At 41.3% G+C, this 17,654-nt stretch overlaps 1 long non-coding RNA gene across 1 annotated transcript; it reads left to right on the top strand.

Annotated features, from left to right (window-relative positions):
- Positions 1-7,512: 7,512 nt before the first annotated feature.
- On the top strand, positions 7,513-17,003 carry LOC139016716 (uncharacterized). Its single transcript, XR_011472702.1, has 3 exons — positions 7,513-7,651; positions 9,106-9,182; positions 16,558-17,003. It is a non-coding gene; the product is annotated as an uncharacterized lncRNA (long non-coding RNA).
- The last annotated feature ends 651 nt before the right edge of the window (positions 17,004-17,654 follow it).

The raw sequence follows: 17,654 nt of genomic DNA, 5'->3' as shown, positions 1-17,654 counted from the left end.
TCTCTGTAAAAAATCAATAAAATATTTTAAAAAAAAATCTGAAATAGTAACATTCTGTGTTTCTAACAGATGGCCGCGTTCTATAAACTCCTCACCTTGTGCCCATGAGATCAGGGGCAATTTTGGTAGCTTCATAGTCATGGAGACATAGATTTGGGAGATGGTTAGAGAAAGAGGCATATACTAGCAAAGTTTGCAGAAGGGGAAAAGGGCAGATTTCAGAAATGATCCACTCACCTATTTGATGTTATTCCCCAGCAGAATATTAGAATGGGTCATTACATGGTTTGTGAAGCCATGGAAAAGAATGTGATGATCACCAGGATACTGATGTGTTTGGCAAATAATTATGCTGGATTTCTCTCCCTTCACTTATTTCAAGGCTTGATTAAATTTATATGTCAGATCAATGAGATAGACACAGTGTTCTGCAAAGCATATGCCTGTGTCTCATATATTTATATAGTTAAGGTGGAAAAAATTGGGTTGATTATAGGTGACATATTTGAAGATGGCAGTTGAATAACCATATAACAAGAATCTAAAAAATCAATGTCAATAGTCTTGAAAAAGAGGAACAACATTGGAGGATTCACATGTCCCAATTTGAAAATAAAGACACTGCAATACTGGCACAAAGATAGACTATAAAGCAATGGACTAGAATTGTGAGTCCAGAAATAAATCCTCACATTTATAATCAACTGATCTTTGACAAGGCTGCCAAAGCAATCCAATGGGGGAAACAGTAGTCTTTTGGTATAACTGGGGCCATTGGATATCCTCATGCAAAGGATTGAAGTTGGACCCCTGCCTCACACCAGCCCTAGCTGGTCTGGCTCACTGGATAGAGCATCAGCCTGAGGACTGAAGGGTCCTGGGTTCAATTCCGGTCAAGGGCACATGCCTGGGTTTTGAGCTCGATCCCCCTTAGGGGCCGTGCAGGAGGCAGTAGATCACTGATTCTTTCTCATCATTGATGTTTTTATCTCTCCCTCTCCTTCTCTGAAATCAATAAAAATATATTTTAGAAAAACCTGAAAATGTATGAAAGGCCTAAATGTAAGAACTAAAACCATAAAGCTTATAAAAGAAAACATAGATATAAATATTCATGACCTTGGATTAGGTGATGGTTTCTTGGATATAAGAACAAACAACAAAATAAAAATAAACTGGTTCAAAGGACATCATCAAAAAAGTGAAAAGAATCCTGGCCGGTTTTTCTCAGTGGTTAGAGCATCAGTCGGACTGAAGGGTCATGGGTTCCATTTCCGGTCAAGGGCACATACCTCGGTTGCAGGCTTGATCCCCAGCCCTGGTCAGAGCGCTTACAGGAGACAACCAATTGATGAGTCTCTCTCACATTGATGTTTCTCTCTCTCTGTCTCTTCCACTCTCTAAAAATCAATGGAAAAAATATCCTCAGGTGAGGATTAACAAAACGAAGAAAGTGAAAAGACAGCCTACAGAAAGGGAGAAAATATTTGCAAATATGTCTGATAAGAGACTTACCTACAATAAATAAATTATAATTCAATAATAAAAAGAGAGCCCTGCTGGTGTGGTTCAGTTTATTGGGTGTCATCCCATGCACCAAGATATTGCCAGTTTGAATCCAGGTTGTGGGCTTTATCCCCAGTAGGGAGGTGTGCCCTCTCATCAATGTTTCTCTCTTGCTCTCTCTCTCTGAAAAACATTTTTTTAATAAAATAAGAATTCAACTCAATTATGGAACCCTTCTGCACTGTTAGTGGGAATGTGAGATGGGGCAGATGCTGTGGAAAACAGTATGACAGTTCTTCAAAAAAATTCAAAATAGAATTGCCATATAATCCAGTAATTCCACTTCTGGGTATATATCCAGAAGAATGTATTTATTTTTAATATATTTTTTATTGATTTCAGAGAGGAAGGGAGAGAGAGAGAGACAGAAACATCAATGATGAGAGACAATCACTGATTGGCTGCCTCCTGCTCGCCCCCTAATGGGGATCAAGCCCACAACCCAGGCATGTCCCCCTGACCAGAAAGAATCGAAGCAGGAACCCTTCAGTCTGTAGGCCAACACTCTGTCCACTGAGCCAAACCAAATAAGGCTACGCAGAAGAATTTAAAGCAGGGTCTTGAAGAGATATTTACACCCATGTTCATAGAAACACTATTCACAGTAGCCAAAGGTAGAAACAACTTAAATGTCCATGAACACATGAATGGAAAACGCAACAATATGAATGAACCTTGAGGACATTATGCTAAGTGTAATAAACCAGGCACAAAAGGACAAATACTGTACTATTTGGTCATCAAATACTATATGATTCCAGAGCCTAGAGGGCTGGGAGAATGGTGAGTGACAGCTAAGGGGTATGGAGTTTGGTTTTGTAGTAATGAAAAAGTTCTAAAATTACTTGTGTTGATGGATGCACAATTTTTTGAATATACTAAAAGTCACTGAATTGTACATTTCAGATGTGTGAATTGTATGGCATGTAAATTATATCTCAATATAACTTTAAAATAAAAGATCAGTGGTGAATACACAATATAATGACTTTTATAGAACTAGCCGGGGGGTGGGGGGGGTGTCCCTCAACCCAGCCTGTGCCCTCTCACAGTCCAGGAGCCCTCGGGAATGTCTGACTGCTGCAAAGGCAGGCTTCCGCCACCTGCCACTGTGCTTGCCAGCCGTGAGCCGTGAGGGCAGCTCATGCATTGAGCGTCTGTCCCCTGGTGGTCAGTGCACATCATAGCGACTGGTCATTCCGCAGTTTGGTCGATTTACATATTAGCTTTTTATTATATAGGATGAGTGGCCCAGTGCACGAAATTTGTGCACGGGGGAGGGGGTGTCCCTCAGCCCAGCCTGCACCCTCTCCAATCTGGGACGCCTCAGGGGATGTCTGACTGTCTGCAGTCGGACATTCCCCTCTCACAATCTGGGACCACTGGCTCCTAACTGCTCACCTGCCTACCTGCCTGATCATCCCTAACCACTTTGCCTGCCAGCCTGCTCACCCCCAACTGCCCTCCCCTCCCACTGGACTTCTCACCCCCAACTGCCCCCTCTTGTTGGCCTGATGGCCCCCAACTGCCTTCCCCCTGCCAGCCTGCTTGCCCCCAACTGCCCCTGCCCCCGCCAGCCTGTTCATCCCCAACTGCCCTCCCCTCCTGGCCTGATCCCTTCTCACCACCTCTGCCTCGGCCCCACCACCATGGCTTTGTCCAGAAGGTCTCCCGGAAGGTCTCCCAGTCTAATTAGCAAATTACCCTTTTATTAGTAGATTGTATACCTAAAACCTATGTAATGTTATTAACCAATGTCACCCCAATATATCCAATAAACAAATTTCTTTTTATAAAGGCCCTGGCTCTGTAGTTCAGTTGGTTATAGTGTCATCCTAATACACCAATGTTTTGAGTTCAATCTCTGGTCAGGGCACATATAAGAAGCAAATAATGAATGCACAACTAAGTGGAACAACAAATCGACATTTCTTTCCATGCCTCCCTCCTTCCCTACCTCCCTCTAAAATCAACTTTTTTAATAGTAAATTTTAAAATATTTTTTATTGGTTTTAGAAAGGAAGGGAGAGGGAGAGATAGAAACATCAATGATGAGAATCATTGATTGGTTGCCTCCTGCATGCCCTCTTTTGGGGATTGAGCCAGCAACCCAGGCATGTACCCTGACTGGGCATGGAACCGTGACCTCCTAGCTCACAGGTTGACACTCAACCAGTAAGCCACACTGGCTGGGCTAAAATCAATTTTAAAAATTTTAAATAAAAGATCAGTGTCAGGTTTGAGGAAAACCTTCCATGCCATGCCATGCATGGGCTTTTGTCAGTGGTCCAGTCCTTTTCAACATGAAAAGACAAAGGCACAAAAGTGATATTTATTAATTTTTTAAAGTAACATGAAGGCCTAAAAGTTGTTAATATAGTCCCTTTATGAACTACAGAGACTAACTTATTTTAATAGTTCGAGTTCAATCAGTAATGCCTAACATATGGGGCATTTACTAATTGCAAAGCACTGTTTTGTGTACTTGACAGATGTTAACTCTAATACAACAACCTGCCAGAATCGGTTTGGCTCAGTGGATAGAGCGTCGGCCTGCGGACTCAAGGGTCCCGGGTTCGATTCCAGTCAAGGGCATGTACCTTGGTTGCAGGCACATCCCCAGTGGGGGGTGTGCAGGAGGCAGCTGATCGATGTTTCTCTCTCATCGATGTTTCTAACTCTCTATCCCTCTCCCTTCCTCTCTGTAAAAAATCAATAAAATATATTTTTTAAAAAATACAACAGCCTTAGGAGGCAGGTATATTATTGTCAACATTTTACAGGTAAGGGGATTAAGGCTAAATGATTTTTTTCCAAGATTAAAGTCATATAGCTAGTTAGTGGCAGAGCATGGATTCAAACCTAGGTATTCTGATAGCCCATACTCTCCAACAATCTAGATTTTTAGTGAAGATAAATATAAACTCCCTTTTTTAAAAAAAATATATTTTTATTGATTTCAGAGAGGAAGGGAGGAGAGAGAGATAGAAACATCAATGATGAGAAAGAATCATTGATTGGCTGCCTTCTGCACAATCAGGATTGAGCCCGAAACCCAGGCCTGTGCCCTTGACCGGAATTGAACCCAGGACCCTTCAGTCTGCAGGCCAATGCTCTATCCACTGAGCCAAACCAGCTAGGACTAAACTCCCTTATTTAGGGTAAGAAGAGAGATGGCAAGCAAGAGATACCTGCCTATTTTAAGATATCACAAGTTAGGCCTGGTGGATGTGGCTCAGGGGTTGAGCATAGACCCATGAACCAAGAGGTCATGGTTTGATTCCTGGTCAGGGCACATGCCTGGGTTGCAGGCTCGATTACCTGTAGGGGGCGTGCAGGAGGCAGCCAATCATGGTGTTTCTCTTTGATGTTTTCATCTCCCTTCCTCTCTCTTTAAATATCAATAAAAACATTTTTTTTAAAAGATGTCACAAGCCCTAGCTAGTTTGGCTCAGTGAATAGAGCATTGGCCTGAGGACTGAAGGGTCCCGGGTTCGATTCCAGTCAAGGGCACATGCCTGGGTTGCAGGCTCGATCCCCAGGGTGGAGCGTGCAGGAGGCAGCCGATCAATGATTCTCTGTCATCATTGATGTTTCTATCTCTCTCCTCTCCCTTCCTCTCTGAAATAAGTAAAAAATTTAAAAAAATAAAAAAAGATATCACAAGTTTAAAGACCATCACCTTTTAAGAAGGACACTGATAAAATTATTTGCTACTAAGATGCAAAATGGTGAGAGGTTCAGGGTAACTTATTTTCATGAGCAATTGTAGGAATTGAGGCTTTAACCTAGAGAAAAGAAAGTAACTCTCTTGAAATATTTAGTATATATCATCAGATTGCTAAAGATCTATTCTTGAAAGTCTCACTGTTACCAGTATTCTTCTAGAGGAAATAATTAGATAGTTTAATGTGGAACTTAAGAGCACATACTTTGGAAACAGATCGGGTGGGTTCAGAGAGGTTCTGCTACTTAACCAAGCACATGAACTGGGCAATTCACATAACTCTTCTGTGTCCTTTTCCTTAATTGTAAAATAAGGGTCATGATGCTGATGATAACAGTATCTAAGTCATAGGTTGGTGTGAGGATTAAATGAGTCTGACACATGCTACACATACAAGATTTTTTTTATTTTGCCTTTCTCCGTTTCTCAAACTTAACACCATAGAATTATATTGCCCTTCTTTTTATATTTTTAATTTATTTATTTATTATTATTATTATTGATGTTAGAGAGAAAGAGAAAGCAACATCGATTTGTTGTTCCACTTGTTTATGCATTCATTGGTTGCTGCTTCTTTTTTTTTATTTGAATTTTTGTGAGTTTATTTGAGCCAAACTGTAGACATATGCAAGGAAACAGAACCTCAACGAATTGAGATAATGCTCCCCATTGGTTGCTTCTTGTATGTGCCCTGACCTGGGATTGAACCCCCAACCAGGGCACATTATACTATAAGATTAATGATGAGTGGAAGTGATAGGTTGACTGAATCCAAATTATTTTAATTAGGAAGAATATTCTAATAATTATAATTATTCAAATGAAGAACAGGATATCCCCAAAGCTAATGCATTCCCTAGCTATTGGTTGCTAGGCAAAATCTTGAATGACCGTTTTTTCACTTGGTTAGTCACATGCCACACCTTACTAGTGAGGAAGCCTGGGAAATATGATCGCTTTTCATAAGGAAGAAGGTAGAAGAACACTGGGGGTACCCAGCAGTCGCTGCACAGGCTTAAGCAAAGTCTTTGATCATTTTTTTTGTCAGAAATCTTTCAGAATTTCTAAATTACAACAGAGGTTTACCTAGGTGATCTAGAATTCCTGCTTGTTGATTCATAATATAATTACTAGTTTCTGCAAGCAAATATAATAGCATTTTACAAAAATTTTTGTTTGTCGTTGGTTTGGGGAATACCATTGGATCTGCAGAATTTTTATTATTCTTATTTTTAAGCCTCATCTGAGGATATTTTTCCATTGACTTTTAGAGAGAGTGGAAGAAAGAGGGAAAGACAGAGAAATATTCATGTGAGAGAAACACATGCTTGGTGATTGGTTGCCTCCTGCAGGAGCCCCAACCAGAGCCCGGGCTGGGGAGGAGCCGGCAACAAAAGTATGTGCCCTTGAATGGAATCGAACCCAGGACCCTTGGGTCCTCGGGCTGACACTCCATCCACTGAACCAAACTGGCTAGGGCTCTGCAGAGAATTTTTAAACATGAAGGGAGATGGTTGTTAAGAAAGAGGAAATAAATGAGAACAATCTCTATCTCCGTTGACACTATTTTATGGTTTTGTTTTTGGTTCTTCTCTAGTTGCCTGGGTCCCAAGAAGAATAATACTGGTGTTGGGGGGCAGAGGTGATAAGTCTTCAAAACATTCCATTAATGTTGCATTGACCAACGATATGTTATCATAGATGCAAAAAGACAACAGACAGGCTCAAAACAAAGATGGACTTTTGTCAGAGAAGAGACCAGCCTAGGACATTACTACCCACCATAAACTGCTTTTTAGTTTAAAAAGTTTTAATTTCAGACTATCCTTTGAGGTTACTTCAGGTCTCTGAGTTTGCAAGGCTGCCACGCAGGCCTTCCCTGAGCTCCTCAGGTCAGCATGTGTCCCCTTTTCGTCCACAGAAGGAAATTATTAGTGCTACTGTTTAGCCTAATGGTGGTTTAAAATAGTCATGCGGCCTACTCAAACTACTTTACCAGAAAGTGACACTGCTTCTATGCGGAAATAATGTTACATTCCTAACGAATGAATTACAAAAGCATTTTTCCTTATTACCTCAACCCTGGGAACCAATCCAACAAAAAGGGGTGGAAAGAGTGCGCTGGACTCTTGATTGACGTGCGTTACAACCAACCTCCAACGGAAGGAGAGCGCGCCTGCGCACGTCGTTCTCCAATCAGTGCCGAGGGGCCGAGGCTGGCGGAAACGGACCCCGCAGGGTTGGCGGACTTCTGAAGGAGCAAAGATGGCGGCCTGAGGCGTGCCTCGGCGCGCCGGCCTTGGCGCCGCGGGGGGGCCGGCTTCTGGCCGGTCCAGTGCTTCTGCTGGCTCCTGCGAGGTAAGCCGAGAAGGCCAGCGATGGGGGACAAGCAGGAAGTGGCGCGGCCCAACTCCGCGCGGGTACAGGAGCGCCCGGAGCCTGCCCGCAGCCGGCACGGGCGTCGGCCGGGCGTGGGTTTCCTCCCGAGCTGCCCAGGGCGACCGCACCCGCCTTCCAGGTGTGTCGCATCACCACTCGGCCCTCGACCCGCCGCCGTCCCCCTCAGCACCACGCCTTTGCTGCCCGCATGGTTGCGCCCACGCAGATGTATGTCTGGCAGCCGCTGCGTTGGCCGGCGATTTGTCTTTCGAGGAATATGCCTTTTTTAATTTATTTAGAGTTCCCCCTCACGGCTTCGTAGTCACTGCTGTGCCCGAGGCCCCGGCGTGCACCCGGGCCTGTGGCGGCTCTGAGTGTTTTGTGTGTGTGGTCCGTTGACCTTGAGTTTGGGTCGAACGAGTCGCCCCCGGATTGTAATCGGAGTCCGTGTGGCGCACGTCTCCGGCCGCCCGCCCTGCGTCCGTCCGTCCCCCTCAACCTCCGACTGGGAAGGACCGGCAGCAGCTTTGTCCTTGTGTGACCTGACGGCTCCCTGGTGGCGCATTCATCGCGGCCGGCTCTGCGTCTCGGTGGAATTCTCCTTATTGTTTTCCAGAACTAGAGTCAGCGTACAGTTTTTACTTTTTTTTTTTTTTTTTGTGGAGAGAATGGGTTTTGGGAATTATTAGTGTAATTTGTGTAACGTGGTGGGGTTGCAAAGTATGATACTGTCAGGCATCTGTATTCGATTCTTGTTTAACATTATGGGGCAGCTCTTCGTTGTAATTTGGATTGTTGTGACCCTGCGGTCAGTCTTTGAGTTAAACTCTTGGGAGAGTTCCTGTTACCAGGGTTATGAGTTGGTGGAGCTCGTGGAAAAGTGGCCTGTGAGTCGGGCCCAGTTCAAATGACAGCTCATAATAAAGCGAATGTTTCTGGTGTGCTCTTTGCCGGCCCTGGCTTTAGCAGAGCTGAAAATACCGGGTAAAGGACTTTTAAATAAGATCTTTCTTTTGGTTTTGTCGGGAGTAGGTTTTGTTTTATTTTGGGGTTTTTTCATTCCATCAAGAAGATAGGGGCAGAAGAAGGAGGTACATACTTCTTTCAGAGGGGAGTGGCCATCTGCACTAAGGCAAAGGTCCTTTGTGGGGGAAGAGGGTCCGCAGCAGCGTCTTTAAAGGGGACATTGTTCCGTAGTAACCCGAGAACCACTGCTCCAAGAGCTTTGCATATTTATCGCATTAATGCCCGCGCAGGTGGACAGCAGTAACTTCTTTCTGATGATTCCTTCTGAATAGTGTTTGATAGTGATGATGTTTTTATGTTTTTTAGAAAAGCTTGATTCACTTGAGTAATTTTGCACAAGAATGCTTATAGCACAAGTGAGGGCTGTATCCTTACTGTAATGCTCTTTTTCTTTTTTCTTATCACAGGAAGAACATTTTCCTTGACTTTCAGGTGCTTTTTATTCATCTCGAAAAGAAAAAATTCTGAACTCAGGATTTGGCAAGTGAGTAATAGTGGCTAATGCTTCCAAATACTGTTTAATCACCTTGAAAATAGCTGGATAGAAGTGGGACAAGAATCATTGGCTCCAACAGAAGATGAACATCAAAAGTGACCATAAATAATTGATATTCAAGCTTAACCTTTTATTTTCAGTAATAGTGCTGTATTAAGTAAAAAAGAAAGAAAGAAAGAAAGAAAGAAAGAAAGAAAGAAAGAGAGAAAGAAAGAAAGGAGATACTTAATAATTAGCCCAAACCATTTTACTGGGTAAAAAAGAATGATTTAATTAGATTGAAAGAGTTTGACTGATAAAATATGTTATTAGGCAAATTTTAGAATATATTCACTTAAGTTTTAATTTTAGGTAAGTATTGATACTGTAATATTTAATTTCTAAAGCTTTTCAGTACTTCTTTTTTTCCCCAGTGTGAGTCTATTCTCTGCCAAGTGTTGATATCTTCTGAATTTACTGCAGAAGTAGGTGTGTGTTTTTTTGTGGAAAGAATGGGTTTTGGGAATTATTAGTGTAATTTGTGTAATGTGGTGGGGTTGCAAAGTATAATACTATCAGGCATCTGTATTATATGAGAGTACTTACTGCCTCAAAGAGCAATGTATTCAGTTGACAATATCTTATCTGTAAAATAGGGTTCTTACCTATTAGTTTCCTAGTGCTGCCATAACAAAGTACCACAAACAGTGACTTAGGACAACAGAAATTCATTATCTCACGGTTTTGGGAATCAGACACTAGGAAAGAATCTGTTCCAGGCCTCCTAGCTTTTGGTAGTTCCTTGGCTTATGGCATTATAACTCCACGTGTGTGTTTGTTTTTTAATCCTCACCCAGGGATATTTTTTCCATTATTTTTATTTTATTTTGTGTTTGTGTGTGTTTTTGTTTTTGTTTTTGTTTTAGAGAGAGTTGAAGGGAGGGAGGAGAGAGAAACATTGATGTGAGAGACACACATACACACCCTGACCGGGGCCAGGGATGAGGCCAGGGATGGAGCCTGCAACTGAGATACATGCCCTTGACCAGGCATCGAACTTGCGGACCCTTTGGTCCCAGGCTCAATGCTCTAACCATTGAGCAACCGACCAGGGCTATAATTCTAGTCTTCACATAGTATTCTTGCTGTGTGTGTCAGTGTTCTAAATTTTCCTTTTTATAAGGACCTCATCTTAACTAATTACATGTGCAATGGTTATTTCCAAATAAGGTCACATTTTGAGGTACTGGGGCCTAAGATTTCAACATGAATTTGCGGAGGTCACAGTTTAGCTCATAGCATCTACTTAGTCATATGCCTTGATTGTGTTGTATGAAATCATTCAATGTACAACTGCTTTAAGGATTAAAATCCTGTAAACCCCTTTCATAAGGTACTTAGAGTAGTCAAAAACATAGAGATAGAAAGTAGAATGATAATTGCCAGGGGATGCAGGGAGGGAAATAAGGAGTTATTTAATAGGTAACGGAGTTTCAGTTTTGTGAGATGAAAAGAGTTCTGAAGATGGATGGTGGTGATAGCTTCACAACAACATGAATTTACTTAATAACACTAACTCTTAAAAAAGGTTAAGATGATAAATTTTATGTTACATGTATTGTACCATAATGTTAAAATATTGAAAAAAAAAGTAAGTAAAAAACTCCCAACTGTATGTGTCAATATTAAGAAAAGGAATAAAAATTGATGGGCCAAAATTCCCTTTAGGTGATATCTTTATCATATGCCTTTAGAGGGAAGGCTTTATTGCTTGGATTTAGAACCTTAAGTCCAGGTCGACAGAAATAGCAACTTGATATTGGTATAGCACAATATTGATTTACATACCCAGCTAAGGAAACTGATGTAGGTGCTTCTGTACTCACAGGAAGCTTGAATTCTGGATACGGAATGATCTCATATACATTAAAGGGAAAAACAAAGGTGCAGAATCAGGTGTATAGTGTGCTTTCATTTGTGGGGAAGGAATAAAGTTACTTATACAGATGTTATGTAACCATAGAATATCTCTAAAAGGATATGCAGGAAATACTGTATACCACCCCCTGGCAATGGGTAAAGAGACACCTGGTTGGTAGTGTTGCTTTTTTTTAAAAAATATATTTTATTGATTTTTTACAGAGAGGAAGGGAGAGAGATAGAGAGTTAGAAACATCAATGAGAGAGAAACATCAACCAGCTGCCTCCTGCACATCTCCTACTGGGGATGTGCCCGCAACCCAGGTACATGTCCTTGACTGGAATCGAACCCGGAACCTTTCACTCCGCAGGCCGACACTCTATCCCAGGGGTGGGCAAACTTTTTGACTCGAGGGCCACAATGGGTTCTTAAACTGGACCGGAGGGCCGGAACAAAAGCATGGATGGAGTGTTTGTGTGAACTAATATAAATTCAAAGTAAACATCATTACATAAAAGGGTACGGTCTTTTTTTTTTTTTTTTTTTAGTTTTATTCATTTCAAACGGGCTGTAGTTTGCCCACGGCTGCTTTATCCACTGAGCCAAGCCGGTTTCAGCATGGTAGTGTTGCTCTTACATAAGTCAAGGGAAAAGTAGATATATATAGTCTTTAGTTCATCCTAACTTGATGCCTATGTTGGTGGTCAATAGAAACAACAGAAATTTATTGTCTCACAGTTTTAGAAATCAGACATCCACCTTTTTCATGCTTGGGGCACATAAAACAAACAACTGTATACTCTATTTCAACTTTTCCTATCATGTGCATTTGTCATCTTTCAAGGAAATAATTAAAAATACCCAAAGAAAGAAGCACGCAATAAATAATTGATAAATGACTGAGAAGTTAAGTTTTTGCCTTAGGCAGTAATTTTACATCAGTAGAGTCTATCCATATCTGGGAACAGAAACTGTCCAGCAAGCCTAGTACTTTTTTTTTTTAATAAGACACTTAAAAATGGAATTTGAATGACAGTGATATCCATTGTGTTTTGTGAGGTGTTCTAAATTTACTATTTACATAGAAAAGTAAGAAAGGAGTACTTGAGTCCCATGTCATTAGAGGAAGCAAAGTGTATTAGTTATTTATTGATGCATAACAAATTGTCCAAAATTTAGTGGATTAAAACAACATTATACATTTATTATCTCACAAATTTATGTGGGTCAAACATTAGGGAGCAGCTTAGTTGGGGGTTTCTGTCTTAGGGTGTCTTACAAGGTTGCAGTCTAGATACTGGCTGGGGTGGCAGTCTTCAGATCTAATTCCATGGTGGCTCATTCACATGGCTGGCAAATTCATGTTGGTGATGGAAAACCTCAGTTCTTTCCAGTGTCAGTCTCTTCCGGGTTGCTTGAGTGCCATCGTAATGCAATATATGGCTTCTCCATCTATGACCTTGCCTCAGAAGTTACTCACTATTACTTCCTCCTCCTCCTCTTCCTCCTCCTTGGTCTATTGGTTACTATTTTGACACCAACTAGTATACTTTGATACAATTCTGATACCATTTGGAGTTAATGCAGACCCCACAGGTCTAAAGGGCATGGTCCCAAACAGACTGCCCTTGCTTTATTTATTTTATTTATTTATTCCTCACCAGAGAGTATGTTTTTCATTGATTTTAGAGGGGTTGGGAAGAGGGAGAGAGAAACATTGATAGATTGCCTCCTGAACTCACCTGGACCGGAACTGCAGCCTAGGTATGTGCCTGACCAGGTATCAAACCTGAGACTGAGCCACGCTAGACAGGGCTGCCCTAAAATTTTATTTATTTATTTATTTTAAAAACGAGGCCTGGTGCACAAAATTTGTGCATGGGTGGTGGTGGTGGGGTCATCCCTCAGCCTGGCCTGAATCCTCTCTCAATCCGGGAACCCTCTGTGGATGTCCGACTGCCGATTTAGGCCAGATCCCACAGGGATCCCTGCAGGATCAGGCCTAAACCAGCAGTCGGACATCTCTCTCACAATCCGGGACCACTGGCTCCTAACTGCTCACCTGCCTGCCTGATTGCCCCTAACCACTCTGCCTGCCTGCCTGATCGCCCCCTAACTGCTCGCCTGCCTGCCTGATCGCCCCTAACCACCTCTGCCTTAGCCCCTGCTGCGGCGGCTTCATCTGGAAAGACGTCAGAAAGGTTGTTCAGCTGTCCGATCTAATTAGCATATTACTCTTTTATTATAGATAGGTTTTATTGATTTTTTTTTTTTTTAGAGAGAGAGGAAGGGAGAAGGATCGAAAGATAGACACATCAATGAGAGAGAAACAGCATCGATTGGCTGCCTTCTGCATGTCCCCTACTGGAGATGGAGCCTGCAACCCCAGGCACATGCCCTCACTAGGAATCGAACTGGTGACCTCTTGGTTCCTGGGTCAACACTCAACCACTGAGCCACACTGGCTGGGCTGCCCTCCCTTTATTTTTTATTTTTAAATACATTTTTATTGATTTCAGAGGGGGAGGAGAGATAGAAACATCAATGATAGAGAATCATTGATTGGCTGCCTCCTCAACACCCCACATTGGGGATTGAGCCCACAACCCGGGCATGTGCCTTGACCAGGAATTGAACCATTACCTCCTAGTTCATATGTTGACATTCAACCACTGAGTCATGTCGCCAGGGCACTGTTCTTTTAAGTGCCAGTTACACATTGGAGGATTCCCAGGCCACCTGAATTTCTGTTCAACTCTGCACATTTTGGGGTTCCCATGACCCTGTCAAAACCAACTTTTGGTTTTGTTGAATCTCTGTATTTTTTTTCCATTTTATTTAACTCTGCTCTAATTTTCCCCCTTCCTCCTTGCTAGCTTTCCATTTAGTTTATTCTTTTTATTTTTTTAAATATATTTTGTTGATTTTTTACAGCGGGGAAGGGAGAGGGATAAAGAGTTAGAAACATCGATGAGAGAGAAACATCCATCAGCTGCCTCCTGCACACTCCCCACTGGAGATGTGCCCACAACCAAGGTACATGCCCTTGACCAGAATCGAACCTGGGACCCTTGAGTCTGCAGGCCTATGCTCCATCCACTGAGCCAAACCGGTTAGGGCTAGTTTATTCTTTTTCTAGTTACTTAAGATATAAAGTTAGGTTGTTGTTTTGAGATCTCTTTTTTTTTTTTTCTCCATTGATTTTTAGAGAGAGTGGAAGGGGGGGGTGAGAGAGAAACATCAGTGTAAGAGACACATCGATTGGTTGCCTCCTTCACACGCCCCAACCAGGGCCAGGGATCGAGGTACATGCCCTTGACTGGAATTCTTTTACCATGTCAAGAAATTATTAAAAATACAGGTACTTTGAAAAAAAAAAAAATACAGGTACTTCTCTGAACACCGGCCCGGGGGCGGGGGGGGGGGGCCAGCTGCTGCCTCTTCCCTGCCCTGCCCGGCTTTTCCGATCACCGGCCGTGGGGGGGGAGGGGGGGGTAAAGGCGGCCCCGGTTCTCTTATCACGGGCTGGGTTTCTGATCACCGTCAGGGGCAGGTGGCTTCTTCCATCTTTCCCCTTTCGCCTCCCAGCATTGTGCCTACGTATGCAAATTAACTGCCATCTTTGTTGGCAGTTGATTTGCATATTGCCCCATTAGCCAATGGGAAGTATAGCAAAGGTACGGTCAATTACCATGTTTGTCTATTATTACATAGGATAGCCCTGTTGCCCATAAGGTTCTAAAGGCCTGCCTGTGTATCGGCTATATTTTTTCCTTCTGCTGCTTTAGCAACAAATGCAAATTCAATTGCCTGTCATATGTTTTGAATCAGAACTGTCTTGTCTTCAACCAAAAGAGGTTATTCAAATTCAGTTTAGAGCTGAGGTGTTATATATACAGGGTATCCCCCCCAAAAGTGTATACACAATGTCTGTAGATTCTATTACATTTTGAAAATGAAATGTATTTTTAATAAACACTGCCTTTATAATCATTCAAAGTGTGCATACATTTTTTAGGGACACTCTGTATATGACATACTACAAATGGAGGGTGAACCCTATCAAGGTAGCTAATTTTTTAAAATAGAAGGTTAGGAAGACTAATTGCTATTGGCCATTTTTGTAAGCCAAAGTACTTTAAGCTCTTGATCTGTGTTTGACTTGTTTATGTATTTATTTTAATCCTCTCGATGATATACTTATTGGTTAGAAAGAGGGAAAGTATGGGGAGTAGAGAAATAAACATCGATGTGAAACAGAACATGATTGGTTGCCTTCTGTCTGTGCCCTGACTGGGAATTGAGCCTGCAACTTTTTGATATATGAACCACACTCTAGTCGTCCAAGCCACACTGGCCTGGGCTGACTTTTTTATTATAAAGTATACATAAAATACAATTTGTCATTTTAATCATTTTTAAATGTACAATTCAGTGGCATTTAAGTGCATTCACATTGTTGTGTAGCCATTTCCACTATTTCTAGAACTTACTCATTATCCCAAACATCAGTACCTGTTAATCAGTAATTTCCCATTCCACTTCTTCCAGCCCCTAGTAACCTCTATTCCACTCTCTGTTTATATGTATTTGCATATTCTAGGTACCTCATGTAAGTGGAATTATACAATATTTGTTCTTTTTTGTCTGACATTTGCCGAGATTTGCAATTTAATGAGTGTTATGTTTAGCAGCAATGAACTGCTAATGTTTTGTTTTGTTTTTAATATTTTACTGATTTTTTACAGAGAGGAAGAGAGAGGGATAGAGAGCTAGAACCATCGATGAAAGAGAAACATCGATCAGCTGCCTCCTGCCCACCCCCCACTGGGGATGTGCCTGCAACCAAGGTACATGCCCTTGAACGGAATCGAACCTGGGACCTTTCAGTCCGCAGGCCGACACTCTATTCACTGAGCCAAATCGGTTAGGGCAACTGCTAATGTTTTTCCATGCTTGCATTTGGTGATCATGATACATACAGTACATATTTTTTATGTATAGTTATATTTTATAAAATTTTTATTGTTCAAGTTGTTCTTATATAGTTCAAGATGATTCAAAATAAGATGATTCATACGATTTTGAGAATTGAGTATTTAGACATCAAATTTGGAGTACAATACTACTTTTAAACACAAATATTTACAGCCATAAAATCATTTTGACTGTAAAAACTTGGAGTATATTACTTTATTTGCATTAGAGGAAATTAATGTGTATATCTCAGTTTATATAAGTTTTTGTATAAATCTTTTTTGTATCATACTTACATTTTTTTTTCTGGCTACTACTTCTGCTTTTCTGGTGATGATACTGAATTGGGTGTTATGGTTGCACATTTTCTTTTAGACAGTGTATAATTCAAAATATTTTCTCTCTCTGTGTTAAATACTATTTTTAAAAGTAAGCTTATACAGAAGTACCTGTTTTAATCTTTCTGTTTTTATTTTGTATTTCTAGGTATTTCTGTGTTGTCTTCTGGAGTGGGGAGTCCTGCTTCTTCTGTCTACCCACTTCCGTATCTTGAAATGCGGATATCCCTCCTCTACATTTTACCTCCATGTTTTGGATTGCAAGAGATTGCTTTTCTTTTTCTTCCCACCTCTCAAATTTAACACAGAGAAGCTCCTAGGATGCAGTCATCGTGCCAACTTCTCCAAGAAGAAAGAAGCAACTGACATCTTTCTTCTTCCAATTGCTTACTTGTAAAGAAATTATTTTGCAAGCTGAAGGGTGATGTTTAATTTGAAACTGGTGCTTAGATGGTGGTATTTGTGAATTTTTTACCTTTTATTCCCAGCAAGAAGACTATATAAATAGCTAGTGTGGGTGTGACATCAGGGTTTGTTTGGTTTTTTTAATGTCTTCCCATTTTAGCCACTATCATAAACACAGTCAAGACTGCAGCAGTAAATTTCAGATGTGTTGTAATTTGAAATGAAAGAGATGCTAATATATATATATAAATCCTGGCTCAACCTGTGACATAGATGAACTGGATAAGAACAAAGGTCCAGCTTTGCAGTGAAACCTTTGATGTGATAAAGAAGCACAAAAACAGAATATCACCAAGTTAATTTCATATATAAATAAGCCATCACAGTCTCTGTATAAATATATATTTTAACATGTAAATCCACTTTTTTTTTAATGAGAAGGGGGATTTTTCTCCCACAGAAGGAACCTATTCTTTCTCAGAAGTCTTTGGGCATTTGGTATTGTAAAAATTTTTCTTTTTTTCTTCTAAGGAAGGACCATATTGTGCTAACCCAATGAATGCATGCTTGGGTTTAGTGAAGGTTGGTAAAGGAAACAAAAGCTTTGAGTCCAGTGTTGGAACCCTTTTCACCTCCTTGGGATGAGAGGCTGCTGTATTACAAATTACTTCATTCTCTTTTGTGGAGTTTTATATAGCACTTGGGACTTTTTCCCTATTGCTAAGGCTGGAAGAAAGGTGACATAAGTAGATTTTCTGTTCAGAAGATGTGATGGACCCTCCAGTATGACCTGCCTTCAACTTTGGACATGGAGGAATGGGGGGGGGGGGGGGGGGTGAG

Source organism: Myotis yumanensis, unplaced genomic scaffold (genome assembly GCF_028538775.1).
Source record: "Myotis yumanensis isolate MYYU_CA2020_CCGP unplaced genomic scaffold, mMyoYum1.0.hap1 SCAF_1, whole genome shotgun sequence".
NCBI lineage: Eukaryota > Metazoa > Chordata > Mammalia > Chiroptera > Vespertilionidae > Myotis > Myotis yumanensis.
The sequence above is the reverse complement of the archived record's forward strand: the minus strand, read 5'-3'. Positions and strand labels throughout refer to the sequence as shown.